Here is a 22,355-nt window from a genome sequence, read left to right as displayed (position 1 = left end):
GTCACTGGACCTGAAACACTAACTCTGATTTGTCTTCCCAGATGCAGCCAGACCCGCTAAGCTTTTCCAGCAACTTCTGTTTTTGTTTCGGATTTATATCATCCGCAGTTCTTTTGGTTTTTATTTTCTTTCTCTACCTATATATTCTTTCACAACAATTTTCTACTCTCCACAGATTTAATGAGGACCTTGCTCCCAAAGTTGTGCTCCATGTCTCCACAATGGAAGCCCTGAATTTATAAGAAATGCTGGGATTCTTCTGACCATTTCAGGTTTCCAGCATCTGCAGTTTTTTTTCCCCCAAGCCATTTCTGGCTTGGCTCTCATGCCTTAACTTGGAGTATACCACAAATATGCCAGAAGCACACAGAGTTGGTGGGTCATGACATTAAAAACATGCTGATTGTTGGATGATCTACCAACTTGGACCATGCAAATTCAATGAATACCCTCTCATAATCACTCCTTGGTAAAGAAACAAAGAAACCTACAGCACAGGAACAGGCCCTTCGGCCCTCCAAGCCTGCGCCGATCAAGATCCTCTGTCTAACCTGTCATTTATTTTCTAACGGTCTGTGTCCATTTGCTCTCTGCCCATCCATGTACCTGTCCAAATATATCTTAAAAGACGCTTACGTGTCTGCGTCTATCAGCTCTGCAGGCAACGCGTTCCAGGCGCCCACCACCCTCTGTGTAAAGAACTTTCCACACATATCTCCCTTAAATTTTCCTCCTCTCACTTTGAACTCATGACCCCTAGTAATTGAGTCCCCCACTCTGGGAAAAAGCTTTTTGCTATCCACCCTGTCTATACCCCTGATGATTTTGTAGACCTCAATCAGGTCCCCCCTCAATCTGTCTTTCTAATGAAAATAATCCTAATCTACTCAACCTCTCTTCATAGCTAGCACCCTCCATACCAGGCAACATCCAGGTGAATCTCCTCTGCACCCTCTCCAAAGTGTTCACATCCTTTTGGTAATGTGGTGACCAGAACTGTACACAGTACTCCAAATGTGACCGAACCAAAGTCCTATACAACTGCAACATGACCTGCCAACTCTTGTACTCAATACCCCGCCCAATGAAGGAAAGCATGCCATATGCCTTCTTGACCACCCTATTGACCTGCGTTGTCACCTTCAGGGGACGATGGACCTGAACACCCAGATCTCTCTGTTCATCAATTTTCCCTAGGACTTTTCCATTTACTGTGACATGTGGAATCCTCTTTTCCTGTCATGAGTATTATTTGTAAGACAAATCATCTGACTTCCACTGGTGGAATGTTTTTAGATTATTTTTCCAGTGCTATAACTGGAAGTAGTGTGTTGTGCTATTGAATGAGTTTTCATAGTTTGTGAGCATGTGAAACCTGGATCATTTTATCATCTCCCTAATTCAAGTCAGTTAGTTCAATGTAGCATTGATGCCATCTCTACCACCTGCCACAATGTAAATCAGGGACTGAATTTGAAACTAGTCTGATAGGTATGATTCAGTAATTTGGTAGCCTGTTACAGGAGCCCAGTTTAAAATTAAATGGGCCATTAGGTGGGTTGAATAGAGGTTTAGCTTACTCCAATTGGCTTCTAATCTACTATCATGAATGTTGTTGAGATTATGTGCAGCCCTTTAAGAGAAGGTAATGTGGAGTAGGGAGCTTGGCGGGGCAGTTGAAGTCCAACTGTGTAGCTGTAAAGACATTAAATAAACAGTTCCTGATTCAAGTTTCTGCAGGTTTACCTCATGGTCTTTGTATAAGTTAAAATCAGACTAAAAAATTAGAAGTACTAATTGTGCAACATTTTAGAGTCATTTCATTAAAGGAGCGGAATTAGAGAATGACTTTGAAATGGAGATTCACAACCTATTTGCACCTTTCTTTCTTACTTACCCTTCATTCCACTGTTACACATTCTGTCAGAATTCACATTCTGTTATTTCTTTGGAAGGTAGTTTAACCGACTTTACCTGTTTTCATTGATCCATAAACATGCAATTTATTACTGGTTGAACAGCCATTTTGTTTGGTTGCATTCATACTTTTGAGTATTTTTCTCACACAGAGAATTGATTCAGAAATTACTGCAAAATGTACTTCAGTTAAGGCTTGCTTTAAAAGTAATACATTTCTCAGGACCTTGCCTCATCATATGCTAATTTGATTAAATGATAAAGTGATCGCGTAGGTACAGATATTGGGAACGAATCTAGAATGTAAGAAGAATTCAATAGCAGTGTAGGTTACATTTCACATTTAAATTGCTTATGGGAGCAACTGATGCCATTGAACAAAATGATCATCTAAGACAAAGTTGAACTCAAAATAAAATTGGTGACACCTCCCGATTATACTGAGTTACAGTGTAAGGTTAAGATTTTGAAAATATAAGACTTTCAAAATTGTTTGAATCAAAAAGGATACAACTTGAATTGGCATGACTGGTGGCTAATGAGGAAACAAAGTAGAAATTGTTTCAGCTAACAGAACTTCAATTGGTGCTCAAGTAGAGAAACATCAAATGAATTTCGTGGTAATGAGATGAAACATGATCAGAACTGAAAACCAAGAAAAAGGAGGACCATCAAACTGTTGGATCAGAAGTTGAACATCCATGAGCTGTTTGTCTGGGTGGCATGGTGACTCAGTGGTTAGCACTGCTGCCTCACAGCGCCAGAAACCTGGGTTCGATTCCACCCTTGGGCGACTGTCAGGGTGGAGTTTACACATTCTCCCTGCGTCTGCATGGGTTTCCCCTGGGTGCTCCGGTTTCCTCCCACAATCCAAAAAGATGTGCAGGTTAGGTAGATTGGCCATGCTAAATTGCCCATAGTGCTGAAGGATGTGTAGATTAGGTGGGTTATAGGGAGATGGGTCTGGAGGGGGATGCTGTGAGGATAGGTGTGGACTCATTGGGCTGAAGGACCTGTTTCCACACTGTCCTGATTCTATGATCTTGTCTGACAAACGGCATAGGAAAAATCAGGGCACACTTGTCAAACTAAGTTCTATTCCATAGTTAAGAAGAGTTCATACAAATAACTTTAGCCGAATATTTGGGGCTACAAATTGGTTTGTGCCATTTTCTGGGTTCAAGACTCACAATTGACAACCGGCCAGTGCACATGCTGTTCAGAACGTGGTGCGCAACACACAATCTTCCCCATCTGCAGAATTATGGCACAAACACAGAAATTGCTGGAAAAGCTCAGCAGGTCTGGCAGCATCTGTGAAGAGAAATCAGAGTTAATGTTTCGGGTCTGGTGACCATTCCTCAGAACTGCCACAGTTCTCGAGAAGGGTCACCGGACCCAAAGGGTTTACTCTGATTTCTCTTCACAGATGCTGCCAGATCTGCTGAGCTTTTCCAGCAATTTCTGTGTTTGTTTCAGATTTACAGCATCTGCAGTTCTTTTGATTTTTATTTTGCATAATCATGACATCTATTCAGGCAGTCAAAGTACTCTCCTGAAAGGCATTCTTTCTGTCATAAAGACCAGCTGCGCTGACAAATAATGCTGCAAATTAAATGATGGCAAAGTGAACATCAGTGTCAAGAGAATTCTAAGGTGACAGATGTGGTACTGTGGGAGGTGGCTATGGATGGGAAGACTTGGGAGTCCTTTTAATGCTACCCTCAAAGAAACGTGTAGAGGTAGCCAGGGAGGACAATTGCAGAGTTAGACCTATGGACCGGGGAACAGCATCACAAGAAGTCTAAAGGCCTTACATACATGATCAAGTGGCCATGGAGTAAAGGTTAGTCAATGCATATTCATATAATATTGCTCCTACCCAGCACACTCCCACCCGCTTGTGCTGCTCAACGTACCAGCCCTTCATCCCCTAGAAATGATACCTCACGTTTAATAATCTAATACTCCACCTCACCATCACTTATCATCCACTGTTGCCAGTTCTCATATCCACTTTCTGCTTTCAAATTCCTTCAGTGAATCAGCTGAGCCTTGCAAAATATGGTGGCATACAGAAGAAAGGTCATAGTAGAGCTCACAGGCAACTATCCTGGGTTCTTTGGAGGAGGCGGTTGTTCCATTTCCTTTGGGTGGCTGTGATGGAGCCTATGACATCTGGAGTTACTGAGAACAAGGAAAATTAAAATTTTCACCAGTCTTATTCCCCTTCTCAACTCGCAGTCCACCCTAATCTTGCTGTCTGTCAGGGTGAGCATGTCACTGATGGCATATTCTGGCAGCATGGTGGCTTAGTGGTTAGCACTGCTGCTCACAGCACCAGGGGCCTTCATTCGATTCCAGTCATGGGTGACTGTCACTGTGGAATTTGCGCTGTCCTGGTGTTTGTGTGGGTTTTCTCCTGCAGTCCAAACACGTGCAGGTTAGGTGGATTGGCCATGCGGGATTATGGGGATAGTTTGGGAGGCTGGATCTGGGTGGGATGCTTTTTGGCAGATTGTTGCAGACTTGATGAGCTGAATGGCCTCTTTCTGCACTGTAGGGGCTCTACAGTCATGGATTCTTTGCTTTCCACACCACTCACTCACCTCCCACCAACTTTACCTTTCCAGGTTCCTGTTTGAGATACCGAAGACCTGTTGCCTACACAGCTGTAGCAGTCAAAGGAGAAAGAGAGAAAATAACAGTACAGCAGAGACTGTTTGTTTTTTTCTGATACTTGCAGCTGCCTGATCTAATACTGGCACAGAATGCATTTTGAGTTTTTAGGGTTGGGATTAACACATCATGAAACATGCAAGCATGAGTGGATTGCAGGAGGCAAAGTATAAACATTTATTCATTTGGCAGTTCACCAAAAAGCCAGTCTCAAACTGCTGCGGAAAACTTCGATGTAGAGCTCAATGGATGAGCTCACAGGAGAGCAACAACAGGCAAGCATGAGAGACTGCATGCACAGATGGGATGCTCTGCATCATCCCATGAGTGCGCTGGTAAACAAGGCAACTACTCAATCCGCTGCAGGTAAGGCCAGACAGGGATAACTAACCAAGAGTCAGGGAACTGGTGATAAAGAAATAAAGTATTTCTATGCAAACCAGTGGTCTCTCAGAAATTTCACATCCAAACTTGTAAGATGATACATTAGCAGTCTAGGCAGGAATAGATCATGGTGAGTCAGCACAGTGCATGCCTCTAGATTAGGCAGTCAAGTCATTGACTAAGTTGACTTGGTCTTTTTTCTTTATTTCATTCATGGGATGTGGACATTGCTGGCCCGCCAACATTTTATTGCCCGTACCTAGGACCCCTTGAGAAGGTGGTGGTGAGCTGATGCCTTGAACTGCTGCAGTTCCACATGCTGTAGGTTGTCCCACAATGCTCTTAGGGAAGGGAATTCCAGGATTTTGACCCAACAGTGAAGGAATGGCAATTTATTTCCAAGTCAGGACGATAAGTGGCTTGGAAGGAAACCTGCAGGTGTTGGTGTTCCCACATATCTGCTGCCCTTCTCCTTCTTGATGGAAGTGGTCATGTATTTGGAAATTGCTGTCTAAGGATGTTTGGTGAATTTCTGCAATGCATCTATTGTATAGATCACAGAATCCCTACAGTGTGGAAACAGGCCCTTTGGCCCAACAAATCCACAATGACCCTCACAGCATCCCACCTAGACCCATTCCCCATAACCCACCTAATCTGCACATCCCTGAATACTATGGGCAATTTAACACGGCCAATCCACCTAGCCTGCATGTCCTAAGACTGCAGGAGGAAACCGAAGCACCCGGAAGAAACCCACGCAGACATGGGGGTAGACACGGCAAACTTCACACAGACAGTCACTCGAGGCTAGAATTGAGCCCAGGGCCCTGGCTCTGTGAGGCAGCAGTGCTAACCACTGAGCCATCATGCCTCCTCTCTAAGTGTAGTAACACTCTAGTAACTACAGTACACAGAGTTTCTACTGAGCATCAGTGATGGAGGGAGAAGATGCCTGTGGATGTGCTGCTAATCAAGAGGGCTGCTTCGTCCTGGACGGCATCAAGCTTCTCGAGTGTTATTGAAGCTGCACTCATCCAAGCAAGTAGGGAACATTCCATCACACGCCTGACTTGCACGTGGTGGACAAGCTTTGGGGACTCAAGAGGTGAGTCACTCGCCAGCGTATTTTTAGCAGCTGACCTGCTCTTGTATCCACTGTATTTATCTGATGAGTCTGGTTAAGCTCCTGGTCAATGGTAACCCAAGAATGTTGATTGTTGGGGAAAATCGGTGATTATAACACCATTGCATGCCAAGGAGTAGTGACTGGATTTTCACTTACTGGAGATGGTCATTGCATAATGTTCTTTTCTGTGGCTTGAATGTGACTTGCCACTTGTCGGCCCAAGCCTTCATAATGTCTAGATCTTGTTCCATTTGAACATGGACTGTTTCAGTATCTGAGGAGTTGTGAATAGCGGTGAACACTGTGCAATCATCAGAGAACATCACTACTTCTGACTTGAAGATGCAGGGAAGGTCATTGTTGAAACACCTCAAGATGATTCGGCCTTGGAAGCAACCCTGAGGAACTCCTGCAGAGATGTCCAGAACTGAGATGACTGACCTCCAACAGCCACAATCATCTTCCTATATGTCAAATATGACTCTAACCGGTGGAGAGTTTGCTCTCTGACAGCCATTGAGTGCAGTTTTGTGAAGGCTCCTTGATGCTACACTCAGTCAAATGTGGTCTTGATGTTAAGGGCTGTCACTGTCACCTCACTTATAGCTCCACACACTTGAAGAAGGTCAGAGAGCTGTGCAAGTTCCACATGAACCATTGTAGTGGGGTGGCCTGGCTTCACAGAAGAAAACAGTAGTAAACCAAATGCTGTAATCCCAGATTATCATTGTCCACGTAAGGATGCACTGTACAAATCAAAGAGGCAGCAACTGGAGGAGCTGTAGCTTTTAAGCAACAAAGGCCTCAGAAAAAGACTAGCAAAAAATCACTGTTCACAAACTGAATTTTAAAGTGCCTTTATAATCTATCAAGTCAGCACAACTGTTTCAGACCAAATTCAGAGCATTAATACCACATTCATAGAACATAGAACATTACAGCACAGTATAGGCCTTCGGCCCTCGATATTGTGCCGACCTGTTATACCGATATTCAGTGATATATAACATCTGTAACAAAAGATATATCTGAATATCTAAAATAAATTGTTGTTTCCAAAACAAAACTGGCTGCTTTGCTGAAGTAACCTTCTCCTGCTATTTGGAAAATCAAACCTAACGAAACAGACCTAATTATGTATGTTTTTTTTCAGTGTACCATGTGACCTGACCATAAGAACATAAGAATATGGGAAATAAGAGCAGGAGACCATCATTTGGATAGTCAGGCCTGCTCTACTTTTCTACCTGGCTGATCTCAGGCTTCAACATTGACAGGTAGCATGTTGGTGCAGTGGTTAGCACACCGCCTCACAATACCAGAGACCTTGGTTTGATTCCAGCCACAGGTGAGTGGCTATACTTTGGTTTCCTCCTACAGTCCAAAGATACACAGGTTAGATGGATTAGCTTGTTAAATTGTCCATCGTGTCCAAGACATATGTTGACTGGGTGGATTAACTATCGGAAATGTGGGGCTATGGGAATAGGTTAGGGCACCGAAGGATCTGGGTGGGATTCTCTTTGGAGGATCGGTGCAGAGTGGCTGGACTACATGGCTTTTTTCCGCACCGCAGGGATTTTATTACTTTACTATCCATTTCCCAAATCTCATTCTTCCCCAAAAGAACAAAATCTCTCCATCCCAACATATTCACTGATGATGCAACAATTTACAATATTTTCAGTTACAAAATTTAATTTTTATCTCAATGCTCAGGCCCCCTTGTGATTGTCATTTGTCTCTCTATTCACAATTCCTGGGCAGGATCTTCACCATGGGCTTCAAACGACAGAGCGAAATTAGAATCAGAGCCTGCACCATATGGGAAATATTGCCTGGAAATAAGTTTCTCCAAATTGGTCAGTTAAATGACAGGAAGCAGTTTCATCATCAAATTAAAGACAGTAGGTGGGCCCTCAAAATTACATGTCTAGTAAAACAACAATAGAAATTGCTATCCTAACTAATGGATAGATAGTGCCCTCCAGCACTAATGAAATAGAACGTGCCCTTTCAGCTAAGAGGGAAAAAATAGACATTTCACGTTGAAGGTACCCTTTTTCCAACATTTTAATACCACTAATTTTAAAAAGTGCCCTCAGCACTCTAGATGGGCATCAAAGCCTGAATTAAGCATTGTTGCAGCCCTCAGCCCATCCCTATGCCTCTAAGAGGCATCAGGAGCTTAAGAAATTTAAATAAGCCTAAGGCAGCAGGCGTGATTTGGCCTTCAATGCTTGTTAAGTGGCTAACTAAAGAAACTTGTTAAGTTTCTTGCAGGTTTGTGCTATCTTACCAGTATTTTTGCCATTTTCCCTTGTCTGAACAAACTGCTTTCAGTTTACTGTAATGTGACTGATCCGAATTTAGTAATCCTAAAAAAAGAGCAGAGGCTTAGGAGCCCTGCGTTCAAGTCCCACATGTTCCAGAGGTGTGTAATAACATGTCTGAAGGGGCTGAATGAAACAAACAACAGAACTGTGGCAATGATAATGGCAGTGTATATTATCCCTAGATGATCACGTGTTAATTGCCCAGTCATTTACAATCATATCTTAGTGACTAAAATCCTGCTGTCAGTACTATCGATGATTTAAGGAAGACTTCAAAGACAGCCAAACCATGAAAATAAATGACCTGGATAAGACAACAATGGAGCTATGGAGCAACTGCCTAACGATTAAGAACCAAAACCAGAAATTGCTGGGAAAACTCAGCTGGTCTGGCAGCAACTGTGGAGAGAAAGTGGAGATAACATTTTGTGTCCAATACCCCTGAACTTTTGATTCAAAATGTTGACCCGAAACATTAACTTTGTTTTCTCTGCATGGATGCTGCCAGATCTACTGAATTTTCCCAGCAATTTCTATTGTTGTTTTTGACTTCCAGCATCCGGAGGTCTTTGAGTTTTTTTATAGCCTAGCTATCAATTTTAGGCTGAGAGTTCTTCAAGTTCACAATACAATATCAGGATGCTCAGTGCTGCTAGGAGACTGTTAAACCTACTGCTTCATCAAACCAATGAATATATAGCTGTTTAACCACATATGGATACGCTTCAAATGGATATAATAATTCAGAGATCAGCTTATAATAAAAAAAGTTCAGTAATAACACAATTGTAATTATAGTAAAATATTTTCGGTGTAAACAAGACCATTTATTGTATTACAAGAGCTGAAGAAGTCACCATTACGATTTCTTTTGCAGAACATGGGAATTGCTGGCAGGGCAAGTATTTATTGCCCATCCCTAACTGTCCTTCAGAAGGGGATGACGAGTCAAATCCTTGAATCACTACAGTCCACATGGTCTATGAACAGTGATATAGTTCCATGCCAAGATGGTGCGTGGTTTAAAAGGGAACTTGTAGGTGGTGCTGCTCCCATGCATATGCTGCTGCTGTCAATCTGGGTGGTAGAGGTCATAGAGCCCTAGTGAGTTGGTACAGTGCATATTGTAGATGGTACACATTGCTGTTACTGTACTTTGGTGGTGTTGGGAGTGAATGTTTAAGATGATAGATGGGATGACAATCAAGTGGAATGCTTCACTCTGGATGGTGTCAAACATTAGCAGAAATACCACCATTTACCAGGTTAGCTGAGAATCATATTGGGGTAACTCTATGGAGAATTACTAACCTTCAATATGGGGATGTGATATTATTGCTACACCAGTAATCCAGAAATCCATGTGATGTTCTGCAGATCAGGGTTCAATTCCTTGCAATGGCAGATGGCGGAATTTGAACTTAATAAAAAAACTGGAATTAAGAATCTAATGATAACCATAAAACCATTGTTGTAAAAACCCATCTGGTTCACTAATTTCCTTTAGGGAAGGAATCTACCATCCATGCCTGATCTGGCCTACATGTAACTTCAGACCCAAGCAAAGTGGCTGACTCCTACCTGCAATTATCTGGACAATTAGGGTTGGGCAGTGCCCACAATCCTATGAATTAAAAAAAAATCAACGCTTCTGACCTGCTTATGTGCTTATATGACTGGTCCAGTTCAGTTTTTGATCAATAGTAACTTACAAGATGTTGATAGTGGTAATATTCTTTATTCATAATGGTAACACTATGGAATGTCAAGAGGAGATGGTTGGATTTTTGTTGGAGGTGGACATTATCTGGCACTTTCGAGATGCAAATGATACTTTCCACTTAACAGCTCAAGCCTGAATGCTGTCCAGATCTTGTAGCGCGTGAACAGTGACGTAAGTCAGTATCTGAACACTGCACAATGATTGACGGTCCCAAGTGTGATTACATGATGGAGGGAAAATCATTGATGAGGCAACTAAAGAATGTTTTTCATACCAGTGTATTTTGCCTATTCATAACTGCCTTTGAACTTGCTGGGTTATTTCAGAAGTCAATTCCTATGGGTCTGAAATCAGATGTGGTTCAAATCTGATAAGGACAAAGATTTTCTTCCAGAAAAAGGCGTCAGTGAGCCAGATGGGAATTAAGACAATAAACTATGATTTCATGGTTCCATTACTGTGGAATCTTGGTCGAAGATAATCTTTCCTTAAACAGCACTGATTTCATAGGTAGCTATCTCAGCAGAAGATAAGATATTGTTCACATTGAGCTTTGCTGGAGCACTGCAACAGACGTGAGACAGAAATGTTGGCATGGGATCATGGTTTCAGAGATAGTAGGAACTGCAGAAGGGTATGGATTTTCTGAAGAAGGGTCTAGGCCCAAAACATCAGCCTTCCTGCTCCTCTGATGCTGCTTGGCCTGCTGTGTTCATCCAGCTCTACACCTTGTTATCTCATGGGATCATGGTGGCGTGTTGAAGTGGCAGACAAGGCTCAAGGCCATTTTTACAGATATAGTGGAGGTGTTCCACAAAGAATAAAGGTACCTTACAGTCCTCAGGATTTAACATTGAGTTTCATTTCAGCGCATGAACACCTACTTGGATGTTTGTTATCCATCCCTACTTCCCCAGGTCCTGTTCTGTGTGGATTGCTTCCAGTATAGCCAACTCATTTTCAACCATTTACACATCCTGTTAGCACCTAATCAACAACAAAATCAGTAATTACTGGAAATATTCAGTCGGTTTGGCAGCATCTGCTGAGAGAAAGCAGAGTTAACATTTCGGGTCCAGTGACCTTTCTTCAGAACACATCTGTTTAGTAATTATTTCTCTCCTGGCTCACAGTCTGCAATTTCTTTGTCTGCTTTCCTTTTGTCTCTCTCTCTCTCTTTCTGGGCACGATCTCCATCCATTCAATTCACTTCTTTGCTCCATTGCCTATTCCATGCCCCATCCTTACAGTGCGGAAACAGGCTATTCAGCCCATCAAGTCCACAGTGACCCTCCGAACAGCACTGCACCCAGACCCACCATCGTATCTCTGAAATCTTGCATTTCCCATGACTAATCCACCTAGCGTGCACAAACCTGGACACTATGGGCAATTTAGCATTGCCATCCATCTGACATGCACTTCTTTGGAATGTGGAAGGAAGCAACCAGAGGAAACAGGGAGAATGCGCAAGGTCCACACAGGCAGTTGCTCAATGCTGGAATTGAACCTGGGTCCCTGGTGCTGTGAGGCAGCAGGGCTAACCACTGAGGCACTGTGCCACCCTTTTATTCATATGTGAAGAGTCCTTGGCACTGATCCAGCTCTCTCAGAGTGAACAGGATGTCTGACACGCCTGTCCTTATCAGTCAGCCACAGCTCCCTAATTGGACCTCTTTAACAGCTCCAATCAGGGAACTCATATTCTATGCGGTCCATCTGGCAGACCTCATGACAAATCACTACAATTTGAATTTTGTCACAATTCATTTTTTTTTGTATTAGGTCCCACTCTTCTCCCTCATGTAACAAATAATGGAACTCATTAATCACAGTCTCACAGCGTAACCTTTAACACAGAATTGCGAACATTTTGACATCTATAGTGAATAACATTATCCCATGAATTGGAAAATGTCCAGAGGAAGAAATAAATTGTCAAAGCAATCAGGTCAAGGAAGACAGATCTCTCCGTGTTGGCCTATATGATGGCAAAATATGTTGTGGTTTAAACCCTTGTTTAGGTTAATGATTTTAGTTTCAAAATCAACATAAATTAAGAAAACTTGTACCTTCAACATTAAGGTTAATGATATTTTTGGTAGTGCAGAGGTAGCAAAAAATTTCTGATCCATGCATTTGTTGGTCAGATGCGGACACACACATCAGATCCGGATTATATAAAATTAATGACCAGTTCCCAACTTAATAGGATGCCAGGCAGGATATACTAAAGTGTTAACCTCCCAGGTGAGCAGGAATAACCAGGATCCCCTTCTTTATTCTCCTAACCCCTTAGCTGATTGCAACAAAGTTAATTCACAAAGGATCCCTTCCCTGTGCTCACCTTTTATTCAGGCCGAATGAATTTATGTTTTAAAAGAAGCCAACTTAGGCATGCTTTCTCGAGTTAACAAATTAATCAGTTTTTGTGCTACCAAAACAAAGAAGATAAAATAACAGTAGAAATGTGAGTCCAAGAAAAAGGATATGTTGATCAATCTCAGTGGAACACTGACAGTCGAATACTCAATTTCAGGATTCTTTGTCTTGCAGGTTAATCAAAATTCTTTTGTTCTTTGAACTAGCTTGCTGACTAGCTTTCTTACAGCAAGAAATATGGTCGCCTGTGCTGCAGGGATGACGAGTGGATGGCTCTTCAATGATGAGCTTCATGTACATTAGAGCTTGAATCTCGGCTCGTACGCACAATTACTGCAGCTCACTAGAACACGTTCTTCTACAAGTACATTCAAATCAAGTTTGAACTGGCTTTCAGCTTCTGTTCTGGTGTGTTCTCGAAAGGGGAAGGCACAATATATGTCTCTTTCTCAGACTGCTGTCTTTTATCCCATCATGCTCACATTCCTGAAGAATAATTGGTATTTGAAGAAGGCGGAATAAAATAACTAGTCATTAATCCTCTTTTCCAGACATTAAGAACAAAGAACAATACAGCATAGGAACAGACCCTTCTGCCCTCCAAGCCTGTGCCAACACATTATGCCTTCCATACTAAAACATACTAATTGCTTAGGGATAGTAGGAACTGCAGATGCTGGAGAATCTGAGATAACAAGGTGTGGAGCAGGATGAACACAGCAGGCCAAGCAACATCAGAGGAGCAGAAAAGCTGATGTTTCAGGCCTAGACTCTTCTTCAGAAATATTCATGCTGCTAAGAGTATGGCCATTCACTGTATAATTTCTACCTGTACTTGACCTTCCAAAATGCATCATCTCATATTTGCCTGGATGAAACTCCATCTGCCATTTTTCTGCCCATGCCTCAAACTGATCTATGTCCTGTTGTATCCTCTGACAATCCTCCTCACTATCCACAACTCTGTCAAGCTTTGTATCATCTGCAAACTTGCCTATTAGACCAGACACATTTTCCATCAAATCATTTATGTAGACCACGGACAGAAGAGGTCCCAGCACTGCTCCCTGCGGAACAACAATAGTCGTAACTGAGGAAGGGTCACTGGATCCGAAACGTTAGCTCCGTTTTCTCCTCCACAAATGCTGCCAGACCTGCTGAGCTTTTCCAGCAACTTTGTTTTTGTTCCTCAATAGTCACAACTCTTCATTCCAAAAAGCAACCTTTCACCATTGTCTCTGATTAAGCCAGTTCAGTATTCATCTTGTGAGGTCATCCCTGATACCACGTGGCTTCACGTTTTGTACCAGCCTGCCATGGGGGACCTTGTCAAAGCCTTTACTTAAGTCCCAATAGACAACATCAATGCTTTTCTCTCAATCATTTTTGTCATCTCCTTAAAACATTTGATCAAGTTAGTGAGGCACAACCACCCCCACACAAAGCCATGCTGTCTATTGCTAATAAGTCCATTTGCTTCTAAATGTGTATAGATCTGCTCCTGGAGAATCAACAAGTCCATAATGAACCTTAGAGCATCCCTCCCGGACCCATTGTCCTATAAACTCAACTAATTTACACATCCCTGAGCACTATGGGCAATTTAGCATGGCCAATCCACTTAGCCTGCACATCTTTGGCCTGCGCGAGGAAACCGGAGCACCCAGAGGAAACCCACGCAGACACGGGGAGAATGTACAAACTCCACACAGACAGTCGACCAAGGGTAGAATCAAACCCAGCTCCCTGGCACTGTGAGGCAGCAGTGCCAATCACTGTGCCACCATGCCGCCCCAAGTGAAATAATATTGACTTACAACAGTGTCCTTTCCTGATTTAAGTTAATTCATCTCAATTGAACAGATCAGAGAGAATTTTATTCAAAATCTTCCCATACCTAATATAGGAGAACGTGATACCACCTCTTGTAGAGTAAAATACTAAACTGCCCTATTGATACACCACTCCTCACTAACATAACATTCAACATATAACATCTTAATAAACTAAAATGCGATTATAGTTAAAAAGATGACAAATAGTTAAAGCTTAAAATGTTTGAAGGTTCTTTCATGTCTGCCCTACCTTTAAATTTGTGATACGTTACTGACCAGATTGTTCTACTGGCTTGATCTAATGAATTATGCTCTGATGGGACTTTGACATTAAGTTTAAAGAATACATCTGCCTTCTTCGCTCTGGGGACACTATTTTAAATAATTTTTAAAAACTGTTTGGAATTGAAAATTAAGATTCTAACTTTCGGTTAGCTAGCCAACTTCCGACCCAAACTTGTAAAATTCATATCAACAATAAAAACCAAATTTTTCCTAGAACATGTGGATAAAGAGTAGTTTTGAATCACCAGAATTGTCGGTGTGGAAGGAAAATGTTGAGCGTATTGACTTGGTGCCAGACTTTAAATGAGCACCACAACTCCTGTCTTTACTCCATAATGCTCAACATTATTTGTTGAAATAATCAACTAATACCCTCTAAAAAAAACAAATGGAACGGTGAAGCATATTTATTCTTTTGGTGTACACCTTAATCTCTTTCTCCATCTAAATATAAAAATCAAAAGAACTGTGGACGCTAGAAGTCAACAACAAAAATAGAAATTGCTCAAAAATCTCAATTGGTCTCGCAGCATCTGTGGAGAGAAATCTGAGTTAACGTTTCAGGTTCTGTGACTCTTGTTCAGAGCTGATGGTAGCTAGGAAAATGTTGGCATTTACGCAGATGATAGGGTTGGGGCAGGAGGTGGGAGGTGGATGGAGAGGCGTAAGGAGTAAATGATCAGTGGTGAGGGAACACAAAGTGACAAGCAATATAATGACAAGGACCTGTGTTCTATCCATAAAAAAATACACTGAGCTTCCAGTTGATTGCCATTTCAACACACCACTCTATTCCCTGGCCAACATCTCTGTCTCAGTCTTGCTTGCAGTGTTCCAGCAAAGTTGAGCATAAGCTGGAAGAGCAGCACCTCATCTCCCACTTGGGAAGTCTACAGCCTTCTGGCTTCAATATTTGAATTCAGCAGTGTTAGGGCTTGAGGAACCTTCTCCCATGTGGTTACCCAACCCATCAGGCCTTGCTACCATATTACCTATTGTTAGTCACTAATAGTCCGCATTAGCAGCCATTCATTCTCCTAGGCTGGCCATTATCCACTCTTTCGTCTGTCCAAGATAACAAGGTGTAGAGCTGGATGAACACAGCAGGCAAAGCAGCATCAGAGCAGCAGAAAGGTTGATGTTTCAGGCCTAGACCCTTCTTCAGAAAATGTCTGTCCAACTGTTCTTTTCTCTCTTTGGGCTCCCTCTCCACCTATCATTTACTACTTTGCTCCTCCCCCTCTGCATTATCTGCATAAATATCAACTTCTTCCCACTGACCATCAGTTTTGAAGAACAGTCACTCGACCCAAAACGTTAAGTCTGATTCTGTCCACAGATGCTGCCAGGCCTGCTGTGATTTTTCAACGAGTTCATGTTTTTGTTCCTTGTTTCAGTTGTTTCATTTTCTTTCCTCCTGGCCTGCTGTGACTGCCATTCTACCTCTTTTAATACATGGCTCTTTGGAAAAGGAAAAAGTTCAGCAACTTCCACAATTTTCCCACAGCAATTTCTGGCTGTACTGCCTCTCTTCATTTTTCCTGTCAAAGTAGAATACCACATACACCCCACATTAAATTTGCCGACATGTTTGTAAAGCAAACTTACAGGAAATATAGCAGGTATGGAAATAGGAAATTGCACTAGCATCCTGCAAAAAGTAGAATGTTAACAATGTGTCAGGCCATACCACTATGGTAACAGACCCCAGAGTTTCCAAGTACAAATTTTGTGAATGCTGACTGATGCAAGATTTGCATGGTTCATGTTCAATTTAACTGATAAATTAATTCTGCACCCGCTTGTTTAAAGTCATGAATAAACCACAAGCAGTAGGGAAGATATGAAAATCCATGGGGTTAATTTCAAACGCTTAGCTATAATCACTTAACCATGACAACAGGCCCAGCGCCCACACTACTGTTGTTCATTTAAAAATAGCAGTAGAAAATAGGTTCAGAGATTGTGGGAACTAACGCTGAAGGCCAGTCAGCTTGTGGCCCTGCCAGGTCTCTGAAAATTAACTCACCTGGTCCCAGTCTCCTGATTGTTCCTCTGAACGCTGCATTTCTTTTTTCTTTAAATCATTGTTCAATTCAGTTAAACCTGCCACACCCGCACTCTCAAGTCATGCATTTCAGATCCTCACCACTCGCTGTTTAACGTAGAGACCCTCGAGAATTGCAGCTTTGTTTGATGTCGACCTTCTGACCAAAGTGAATGACTTCACACTTTCCTGCATTATATTTCACCTGCCACTTGTTCTGCCAAAATTGATTTGTGAAAGGGTCTGAAAGGAGATTCAACTCAAACTGGGAAGGAGGGGGTGAAAATGGAAGAGAAGTAATGAGTTTTGTACATCCCAGGGGGAAGAGACTCCAGAATCAGCTCATTGTCACAGTTCACACAGCAACAAGAAAACAACATTCTCTGATGAAAGATAAACCCAGGCGACAAGTGTGGGAGTGCCGAATAATAGTAGGTTTAGTTCAAACACGGGAGACTTGATCAGCCAATAACAGCATCAAGTGTGTTTAGCATCACTAAGAAATGAAGAGCAAGGGGAACAGTGCCACAAGCTGTTGATGTACAACTTTCAATTTCCAAAACTCATTCATTGCAGCTCCTCAAACTTTTACTGTGAATATTGTTCCTTTACAAGATACCATTTGCAAAACTGTGCACAATCCCCCAGTATGAACTCACGAGAGCTTTGTACAGCTGTAATAAACCTTTCCACTTTTTCTGTAATGGCCTCTGTAACGTGTTGTAGTGTAAGGAAAATTAAATTGTATATACCAATAGGAAAAATGAGCACATGCTTGATCAGAATAAAAATGTTGGAACATTTAATTTGAAAACAACTACATTAATAATTTTTGCTTAATCTTTGGGAAGTACAAGAGATTGAGTAGAACTTTTCGTGTCAGTGGCCTTCAGAAACTTGTTAATTATTACATACAGGGACATGGCAGGAACTCCTATACCTTTGTCAAAAGAAAGTGGATAATGATTTGAAAGGAAGTGAAATCAGGATTATGGAGAAACAAAGTGGGATTAATTACAAAACTGTTTGAAAAGAATTGGCATACATATGCTGTAATAGTTGAATGACCTCTCAAGGTTTTGTGCCATTTAATGATGGCTATTAAATCAGATTGTCTCCAGAATTCCTAATTAGACCAGCCAAATTCCATTTCTTCATTACAAAGATTTAAAGTACTGTTTGATCACATAGGTTAACATTTCAAGAGGTCTTTTTAGATCACCTAGCATAGTGTTTCAACAGTGTAGTGATGATCCCTTCTCTTTACATGTTCAAGGTCCCTGGGGTTTGAAACTGGACAAGCATTATCAGTTGGTACTCACTTTTCTTTAAGTGAAAAGATGCATCATTGCCATTTGTTGTTGAATATTAAGTGAACATAGTGGTGTACAGCTCTATGACAGTCTCTTTTCCAAAAGGACTGAGTAACTTTCCAAGAAATGAAAAGGGGAAATGTAATGATTCACAAAACAATAAATGTCATAAGTATTTTCAACTATCGCTTAACAGACCTTTTCGCAGTTTGTTCACTCAGCAACAGATATCAATGCGTTTATTACTAATCAACATGGTTGCTCACCATGTTGAAGAGTGACTAATAGTAATAGATGCTCCTAAAGATAGAAAGAAGCTAATTCTATAATTGAAACTGAGGAAATGGCAGACTGGTAACAGAGTCAGAGACATTCTATAAGCCAACCTCATAACATAGAAAGAGGAAAGACCACTAGAGAGATGAGGAAACTAAGGCCTACTGCAGGTCCAGTGAAATCTTCTTGCTTGTTCAGTGAGCAGAGAAAAGGTATGAATGTGATTTAGGTGCCAGAATATTTAAGATCCCATGTCAATTTTTGAGAAAGGAGGATGGAAATTTTCAGTGCATGTTTATTTCTTCATGAAAATTACAAAACAAATCTCCACTTGCTATCACTTGACTGTTCGTGTGAGTTTTCCAAATGGCTATTTGCTGGTGTGTCCTACATGTACCAATGCCGACACTCTAGGAAGTTTTTAATTGGTTGAACTGTGCTTTGAGATGCCTGATGGTGGTGAAAAGCATTCTACAATTATTTTTGATCCCAGTTGTCTGGTTACTGAATATTGGGAGAAACAGTCTTTCCCTGTCTACTCCATCAAACAACCTATCTTGAGAGCTTCCACCCCATAATTACAAACAACACAATGAATTCTCATTTTACCTTGTTTCCCTCTGAAGAGATAATCCTGGTCCCTATAATCTCTCCACAAAATTACATTTCCTTATCTCTGGACGTGAGGTACAGGTTTGCCTCAAGGGTTTGAAAAACATTGTCAGCTGGCAGGTTGAAAATGGAAAAAGAAACAAAAACAGAAAATCTACTGTCCTCTTTGGTGAATGCTTTGAAATTCTTTGGGAACTAGAATCAGAGAAGAGCGAAGAGTGAACTGTTCAACTGACCAGAGACAGCCCAGGTACCTTGCCCTTCTTTGAGACGCTGGATAACTCCAAAGTCATCAGTGACATCCAACTGATGATGTATTGAAAAGCTTCTTATTACCGCACATCAAGAAATGAAACCTAATCTTGGGTTTGAATACTTCATAGCAAATAAGACGCCAAGAAGTACTAAAGGAGACAGTCTTATTTGGATAACAAGGTGTAGAGCTGGATGAACACATCAGGGCAAGCATCATCATTGGAGCTGCTCTACACCTTGTCATCTCGGATTCTTCAGCATCTGCAGTTCCGATTATCTCAGTCTCATTTGGATGACAGCCTGTTCCCAGTGATAATTCTGCAGTGGGTGGGATCAAACTATTTTCTATGCATCCACAATGAATGTCTCAGGTTCTATTTTGGACAAGTAAAATTGACAGAGGGCAATTGCTATTCCACAAGAAGCAATCTAAAGTTGTTGATACCCTGGCTTGGGAATCTTGTGAATGATTTTTATATCAGTCTCACTGGCACAATCGGTGAGTGTATTCAGTTGTTAACAGTAAGTTTGGTAGTTCGAGACCATCCAGGGACATAAACTATTATTGTTCTCTTTCCATCAGCATTCACAGTTCCAAGGTATCAACGTGCAAAAGAAAATTATTTCCCAAGTGTTGGTAGTGTTACTATTGTTCAGTGAGTTTGCAGGCAAATCGTTTTGTTTTATGATCAACATCCTAAATATCAGTTGAGTTTCTTGAATGTTAATGGAGTTCCACTCACCCAGGCAAATGGTGAGTATTACACCATACTTCTGACTTGTGTTTTGTAGATGGTGAACAGTTTAGGGGAGTCAGAAGGTGCAAAATCGCAAGTCCCTCACCTGCTTCTGTTGCAATCGTATTTATGTAGCCTGTCTAGTTCAGTTTCTGGTAAATGATGAACAATAGGTTATTGATTATGGGAAATTTAGCAAAGCCATTGAACAGATAGATCCTGTGATAATGGGAACTGCAGATGCTGGAGAATCCAAGAGAACAAAGTGTGAAGCTGGATGAACACAGCAGGCCAAGCAGCATCTCAGGAGCACAAAAGCTGACATTTCAGGCCTAGGCCCTTCATCAGAGAGGGGGATGGGGAGAGGGTTCTGGAATAAATAGGGCGAGAGGGGGAGGCGGACCAAAGATGGAGAGAAAAGAAGATAGGTGGAGAGGAGAGTATAGGTGGGGAGGTAGGGAGGGGACAGGTCAGTCCAGGGAAGATGGACAGGTCAAGGAGGCGGGATGAGGTTAGTAGGTAGGAAATGGAGGTGCAGCTTGAGGTGGGAGGAAGGGATGGGTGAGAGGAAGAATAGGTTAGGGAGGCAGAGACAGGCTGGGCTGGTTTTGGGATGCAGTGGGGGGAGGGGACGGGTTGGGTTGGTTTTGTGATGCTGTGGGGGAAGGGGAGATTTTGAAGTTTGTGAACTAAAATACACCTTCTCCTACCCACCCTCCTGCAAAAATTTCATCCCCTATTCCCAATTCCTCCGCCTCCACCGCATCTGCTCCCACGATGAGGTATTCCACTCCCGCACATCCCAGATGTCCAAGTTTTTCAAGGACTGCAACTTTCCCCCCGCAGTGGTCGAGAATGCCCTTGACCGCGTCTCCCACATTTCCCGCCACACATCCCTCACACCCCACCCCCGCCACAACAGGATCCCCCTCGTTCTCACATACCACCCCACCAATCTCCGGATACAATGCATCATCCTCCGACACTTCCGCCATCTACAATCCGACCCCACCACCCAAGACATTTTTCCATCCCCACCCTTGTCTGCTTTCCGGAGAGACCCCTCTCTCCATGACTCCCTTGTCCGCTCCACACTCCCCTCCAACCTCACCACACCCAGCACCTTCCCCTGCAACAGCAGGAAGTGCTACACTTGCCCCCACACCTCCTCCCTCAGCCCCATCCCAGGCCCCAAGATGACTTTCCATATTAAGCAGATGTTCACCTGCACATCTGCCAATGTGATATACTGTATCCATTGTACCCGGTGTGGCTTCCTCTACATTGGGGAAACCAAGCGGAGGCTTGGGGACCACTTTGCAAAACACCTCCGCTCGGTTCGCAATAAACAACTGCACCTCCCAGTCGCGAACCATTTTAACTCCCCCTCCCATTCCTCAGATGACATGTCCATCATGGGCCACCCGAAGGTTGCAGGAACAGCAACTCATATTCCGCTTGGGAACCCTGCAGCCCAATGGTATCAATATGGACTTCACAAGCTTCAAAATTTCCCCTTTCCCCACTGCATCCCAAAATGAGCCCAGTTCGTCCCCTCCCCCCACTGCATCGCAAAACCAGCCCAACCTGTCTCTGCCTCCCTAACCTGTTCTTCCTCTCACCCATCCCTTCCACCTCAAGCCACACCTCTATTTCCTGTCTACTAACCTCACCCCACCTCCTTGACCTGTCCGTCTTCCCTGGACTAACCTATCCCCTCCCTACCTACCTATGCTTTCCTCTCCACCTATCTTCTGTTCTCTCCATCTTCGTCTGCCTCCCCCTCTCTCCCTATTTATTCCAGAACCCTCTCCCCATCCCCCTCTCTGATGAAGGGCCTGGGCCAGAAACGTCAGCTTTTGTGCTCCTGAGATGCTGCTTGGCCTGCTGTGTTCATCCAGCTTCACACTTAGAACAGATAGATCCTCTCTTGTTAGAAGAGGCCAGTGCCTGACAATTGTGTTTAGTTAATGTTACTTGCCATTTATCACAATAGCCTGAATGTTGTCCAAATCTTGCTACATTTAGACATGGACTGCTTCAGTATTTGGGGAGTCAAAAGCTGTGCTGAATTGGGCAGTTATCAGTGAACACTTCTGGCTTTGTGATGGAGGGATGGTCATTAATAAAGCAGTTGAAGATGATAGGGCCCTGAACACAACCTGAGAAACTCCTGCAGAGATGTCCTGTGCATGAGGTTTTTAACCAGCAGCAGTTAACCAGTTTAACAATCTTCAATTAGTTATCATATGACTCCAACCAGTGGAGATTTTTTCCATTGATTCCCATTGACTCAGTTTTGCAAGGGCTCCATAATGCTGCACTCAGTCAAATGCAGCCTTGATATGAACAGCAGTCACCCTCACTTTCTCTCAAGCTCAGCTCTTCTGATCATGTTTGGACCAAAGTTGTAATGAGGTCAGGAGTTCAGTGGCAGGTGAAAGC

At 42.5% G+C, this 22,355-nt stretch overlaps 1 protein-coding gene across 2 annotated transcripts in view; it reads right to left on the bottom strand.

Annotated features, from left to right (window-relative positions):
• zmynd8 (zinc finger, MYND-type containing 8) overlaps window positions 1–17,115 on the bottom strand; it is a 145,056-nt gene extending 127,941 nt beyond the window's left edge. Inside the window, exons 1-2 of one of the 2 annotated variants that reach the window (XM_048549866.2) lie at window positions 16,700–17,115; window positions 11,053–11,155 (exon numbers count right to left, since the gene is read on the bottom strand). The gene's annotated coding sequence lies outside the window, so the exon portion shown is untranslated. The remainder of the gene's footprint in view (window positions 1–11,052; window positions 11,156–16,699) is intronic. The other variant, XM_048549865.2, reaches the window with a different exon arrangement.
• Between the last annotated feature and the right edge of the window lie 5,240 nt (window positions 17,116–22,355).

This window comes from Stegostoma tigrinum, chromosome 19 (genome assembly GCF_030684315.1).
Source record: "Stegostoma tigrinum isolate sSteTig4 chromosome 19, sSteTig4.hap1, whole genome shotgun sequence".
NCBI lineage: Eukaryota > Metazoa > Chordata > Chondrichthyes > Orectolobiformes > Stegostomatidae > Stegostoma > Stegostoma tigrinum.
This window is presented reverse-complemented; position numbering and strand designations above follow the sequence as displayed.